Consider the following 6,134-nt stretch of genomic DNA (forward strand, 5'->3'; position numbering starts at 1 on the left):
AGTGCTCTCACCGGACACAAAGAACGTTCTTCGTCCTCTTCTCCTACTAATCCTGACAAGCTTCGAATGGAGAAGAAACGAGGCCATGGTCTCGAAGGATCTTCATTCTTCGCTAAAAAATGGTATTTTTATTATAAAATAAGGTTTCACACATACTTACCGAACAATTACATAGCTTATACGCTTCTTACCTTACGGCAGTCGAAATTCCAAATTTCTCGCGCTAATTGGCGCTGCTGACGTGTAGGTGATACAACCCCGCCCACTTTCGGGATCCCCGGTACTACTGAGCTTTGCTTGACAATTCGTTTAGCCGCCCCGTCCATCTGTGGGGAGGAGGGAGGGCTTTAATCATGTAATTGTTCGGTAAGTATGTGTGAAACCTTATTTTATAATAAAAATACCATTTTCACACATGAAACTTACCGAACAATTACATAGCTGAATCCACATTACCCGGCTGGTGGGTATATGGACTTTAAGTGCAAATAAGAAAAAAACTCACATTGCAAGAATGTTGTAGTACCTTACCTCGTGAGAGAGCAGCTGCAGGAGAATACTGCCTCTGGTCGACGCTCTCATCACTTGTAGGGAACGTGGCAGTAGTGGCCAGGATCGTTCCTACTACTAGTGGGTATTCTGCAACCATGGAGGTTCACCGATGGTTGATCAGAATGAAATAATATGCGCCCTTGCCCTGGGCTGTGACCAGATTAAAATAACAATCAAAGACCATCACCTACACATAACCATAAAAAATAATAAAAAACCCAAACCCTACCATAAAAACTGGCGGGTACTCCTGGTACCATGTACCCCCAGCTTCCCCAAAACTCGAACCACCTTCTAATCAAGACGAAGAGTAGTCAAAAGGAAGGGGAATTGGACCAAATCCCCCTATGCTTCCTTTCCCAACACCATGCCCATCACGACAAAGGTCCTAAACGACAACAATTATCAAACGTTGCTTCCACATCCTTTCAGGTAATGGAGAGCAAAACCGATCTCGACCTCCAGAACGTAGCTTGCAAAATAGATGCTAGCGACGTATTATGTCTAAAAGCCATGGAAGTCGCTACTGACTAAACCTCGAACCTCCTGGGCTTTAACTTTACACACCTGTAGAGTCTGATCTCTTACTGACTGTGTGCTTCCTGAATCAGGCTCCTTAAAAAGAACGAAATTGCGTTCTTAGACATAGGACGGCTTGGATCTTTAACGACACCACAATCGGTTCGAACTTCCTCTCAAAGCCTTTGTTTTATGAATATAAAATTTTCAGTGCTCTCACCGGACACAAAGAACATTCTTCGTCCTCTTCTTCCTACTAATCCTGAACAAGCTTCGAATGGAGAAGAAACGAGGCCATGGTCTCGAAGGATCTTCATTCTTCGCTAAAAAATCCTGAGTATAGGCACACAGCTTTGTCTTGTGTAAATCCTATCTCTTTACTCATTGCTTGCATCTCGCCGATTCTACCAGCTGAAGCTAAGGCGACTAAGAATAACGTCTTCTTAGTAAGATCCTTCAAAGAAGCCGATTAGAGGTTCAAAATTCGCTTTAGAGAGCAGGACAATACCACGTCTAAATTCCAGTCCACTAAACCTGTCTCCTTGTCCTAGTGGACTCAAAAGATTTAATCAGTCGCCGATGTCCGAGTTATTAGATATATTTAAGTTTCTATGTTTAAAAACTGATGCCAACATAGATCTGTATCCTTTTATTGTCGAAGTCGATAACTTCCTACGTCTCTCAGATATATTAGAAGTTTGCTATCTCTGTAATAGAGGTTTTAGAAGAAGTTGTGTGACTTTCTCTGCACCAATTTCTAAAAACTCCCCATTTTTGACTGATAGAGTTTGGCCGAAGAGGCTCTTCTACAGTTAGCAATAGCCTCTGCCGCTCTTCTTGAAAAACCTTTCGCTCTGACCAGGTCCCGGACAGTCTGAATCCTGTCAGAGCGAGATACGACAACCCTTGGTGATTTCTGTCGAAATGGGGCTGTTTGAGTAGCGATGGAATTTGTGGCAGAAGCCTGGGGAAGTCTATAACTAACATCCTCAGGAGATCCGCCGAAAAAAAAACCCCCCCCCACGTCCCCTTTCTGGGGTTCAAAAAGGGAGGCTATTAGAGTCATCGTAACGTTCTGGTGACTCTGGAACTTGTTTAATACCTCTCTGATCATCGCAAATGGTGGAAATGCGTAAACATTCAAGACCTGACCAGTCGAGAAGCATTGCATCCGTTTTCCAGGCTAACGGGTCCGGGACCGGAGAACAGAATAGAGGAATGCTTTGTTCCTGGACGTTGCAAAGAGGTCTATCGTTGGTTGTCCCCACAACCGCCATAGATCCTGACAACTCTGATATCCAATGTCCACTCCGTCGGAAGAACCTGATGCGCACGACTGAGTTCGTCTGCTAAAACGTTGAGCTTCCCTTGCAACGTACCTGGGGAAGAGAGTCACTTTGTGCGCTATTCGCCCACAGAAAAGAAGATGCTCCGTCATTCTGTACGGGGAGAAGAATGTGTCCCTCCCTGTTTTCTTATATATGACAGCGCTGTGGTGTTGTCCGAGAACACGCAACTTTCTTCCCTTCGACTAGAGGGGATGAAACTTTGAAGCCCAAGAAAAATTGCTTTCAGCTCTTTTATGTTGATATGAAGACCTCTCTCCTGTTCCGTCCAAGATACCTATGTCTTCTCTTTCCCCAACAGGCTCCCCATCCTGAGTCCGATGGCGTCGGCATAAAATTTCTAGCTCTGGATTCGTTCTTTCGAGGACAAACCCTCCTGAGCTCTTTCCTCCGACAACCACCAACGAAGATCTTCCTTGTTTATTCCTCGGAGATCGGAATAACAGTCGAATCCGGTTGAACTTTCCGGTCCCAATTTGCCTTTAGGTAGAATTGTAGCGTCCTCATGTGAAGACGACCAAGTGTAACAAAAAGTCTCCACCGAAGCGAGAGTCCCTAACAGGCTCATCCACTCCAGAGCCGTGCAGGACGAGCGGTTTAACAGCTTCCGTACCGTCGCAAGGAGGAGACTATTCTCCTTGGGGAGAGAAAAACCCGAAAAAACTTGTGAGTCCAGAATCATTCCCCAAATATGGAATCCTCTGACTCGGTACTAACTGTGACTTCTCTAAATTCATTACTAATCCCAGTTGCTGTGTTAATATTAGTGTCCGATTTAAATCCCTCACACACTGGAGACTGGAGTCGGACCTTAGAAGCCAGTCGTCCAGATAAAAAGCAATATTGATTCCCATCAAATGTAACCATCGACTTACCGGGGCCAGGACTCGAGTAAATACTTGTGGGGCTGTCGAAAGTCCGAAACAGAGCGCTCTGAACTGATAAACTCTGCCGTCGAAAACGAACCGTAGATATTTCCTGGAGCTCCGATGAATAGGTACATGGAAATATGCATCTTTCATGTCCAGCGATACATCCAGTCTCCTGGTCGAAGAGCTGACATAACCGACCGGTTGGTTCCATACGAAACTTCGTCTTCAGAACAAAGATATGAGAGCACTCACATCCAGGACCGGCCTCCAGCCCCCCGATGACTTGGGGACAACGAACAGCCTGTTGTAAAAAGCCCGGTGAGATGTCTTCCACTATTTCTATGGCCTTCTTGGTAATCAGGGTTCTACTTCCTTGGCAAGAGCCAAAGCTCTTTCTGATCCCTGCGAGTATGCTGTTAAGGCGATGGGAATACTCGACAGTGGTGGATCTTGCACAAACGGGATCACATAACCTTCTCTTAATACTGTGATCACCCACTGTTCCGCCCCTCTTCGACTCCATTCCCGCCAAAACAGGCGGAGTCTTGCTCCTACAGGTGTGTGAGGGTAAAATTCCTACTTGTCCGACTGTCTCGAGGGTGGTTTCTTACTGGCCTGTGGACGCAAATTAGTCCTTGGTCTGGGTTGCCATCTAGACTTTCCTCCACGAAAAAGTTGCTTCTGAAGAGGTGACCCTTTAGCTCCTGTAGGTGGTGTCTCCTTGGGACGTCGTGTCGACGAACGAGTCAATAAGTCGTTGGAGACTTTTTCTCTAGATCTGCGAGAACTTGCTGAATAACCTGTTCAGGGAATAAATGCGACTTACATAAAGGCGCAAACATGAGAGCAGACTTCTGGTTAGAAGTTAGCTCCCTTGGAGGTGAAAGAGCACCAAAGTTCTCTCTTTTTAAGGACGCCCAGAGTAAAAAGAGAAGCAAGCTCCCCTGAGCCATCCCTGACTGCTTTGTCGGCACACGATAATACATCAAGCCAGTCTGTCGCCAAGCTATCTTCCAGAGACTGACAATCCTCTATTTTCCTTGCTAATGCAGCAATAGTCAGTCTAAGAAGCTGAAAACTTCTATTACCTTAAATAGGTTCTTAATCAGGTGGTCGAAATCAGGCGAAGAAAAGAAAATTTTCGCCGACGAAAACGCTGCCTTCCTTGTTTAGCATCCACCAGACCTGAGAAATCTCTTGGCGAGAGGCAGACTCCCAAAGAGTGGTAATTCTCCGGTAGCATAAAATTTATGTCTTCTGTAACTTGGACGGTGGGACAGCGAAGGCGGCTTTACCAGACTCCCCTCTTCTTCTCAGCCACTTCTCGCTTCTTTGAAGACTCTTTCGCCGACTGCGAAAGCACCAGTTTAGGTAGACTCGCCGAAAGTACTTTCCTATCCTTAACAAAGGTAGAAGGAGGCGAAGATACAGGAGCTGGCTCGAATTCCGTATAAGAAGCCAGCAAAAACTTCATTAAGTTGGAGTAAGCAGAAGCCGCTTTCGACTCTTGTTCCGACTGATCCTCCCCATCCGACATTGTCGACTGCTTGGCTTCTTCATCCGTATAAGACTTAACTTTCTTCAACGACTTAACTAAGTCCTGAAGCTGTCTCAACGGTTCCAAAAAAGCTTCTTCTTTCGTTGTTGTTCGCATCATCTCCGATGGTGAGGGCGAAGGAGAACAATTCCTTGATGAAAACTTGCGAGTCGAACTCTCTCTCTCATTGCTGGCGAACGAGTCGAAACTTTCCTTGTTTCAGTCGGCGAGACAAAACCATGCGAGTCCGACACTGTACCTCGCGAGATCGTTTGCGAACAGCACCCGAACCTCTACTAGGCGAAAGATACACAGGGTTCTCCCAAAAGCTACACGAGGGTTGAGGACTCTTTTCCCTCCCTCTCTTCACAGGTGATGACGAATTATCCAATGGCACTGCGTGCCTTTTCAACGGGCGTGACACTTCACTCCACTTCTTTCGCCTGGTATCAGGCGAACACACCTCCGAGTCCGACGACAAACCTACACCAGACACATCTACACCTTTCCAGTGGTGTCTCTTTACAGAAATCGAGTCGAAATTCACGACTGAGTCGACGGCCGCCCGTGGGCAAACCCCTCCAGTCTCCTTCGACTCACGGTATGTCTTCTCCCAGGTGCTGGGAGCGGGACAGTGACCTCGGTTCTAGAAGACGTTGAGGGACGGACAGCCGCCTCCTCGGATACGACACTTGCACTTTTTCAACTTCACCAGACTTAATCACAAATTCACGAAAAGATGTACCTAATCCATGACATTTAGCAAGCAGCTCAAATTTCCATATCCATCTTATTTTCTAATTGGGCAATGGTGTCGGAATCAGAAGCATGGGGAACCTGAGCCGGAGTAAGGTGTACTGAAGTAGGAGGACTATCAATAGGAGAGACGTTTGACAAAATAGGAGAAGACAAAGCGGGCTTCTTTGCCTCTGACGGCAAAGGAGTTGACTCTAATCTAGCCCTACTATCAGCCCTAATGGCTGCCTTTCTTTCCCTATCTTTTTTCCATCTTATCAAGATGAGACAAAAAACTCTTCCATCCTTGATCATCTAGATCGTCACATTCATTACATGTACGCTCTTTAGTACACTCTTGCCCCCTACATTTCACGCACTTTGAGTGTGGGTCATAACATAACTTGGCTAATCTAGTTTTTGCAGCCTTCGCTGCAAAACCTAACAGATGAACCTGAATCTGACATAACTCACACTAAACAGATGAATAAAGAAAGCAGCTAAGCCGCCAAACACAAAAACAACCAAGAAAATTGTACTTCACCAAATCGGGTGTCAAACAAAATGGCGAAC

The sequence above is a fragment of the Macrobrachium nipponense genome, chromosome 18 (genome assembly GCF_015104395.2).
Source record: "Macrobrachium nipponense isolate FS-2020 chromosome 18, ASM1510439v2, whole genome shotgun sequence".
Taxonomy (NCBI): domain Eukaryota; kingdom Metazoa; phylum Arthropoda; class Malacostraca; order Decapoda; family Palaemonidae; genus Macrobrachium; species Macrobrachium nipponense.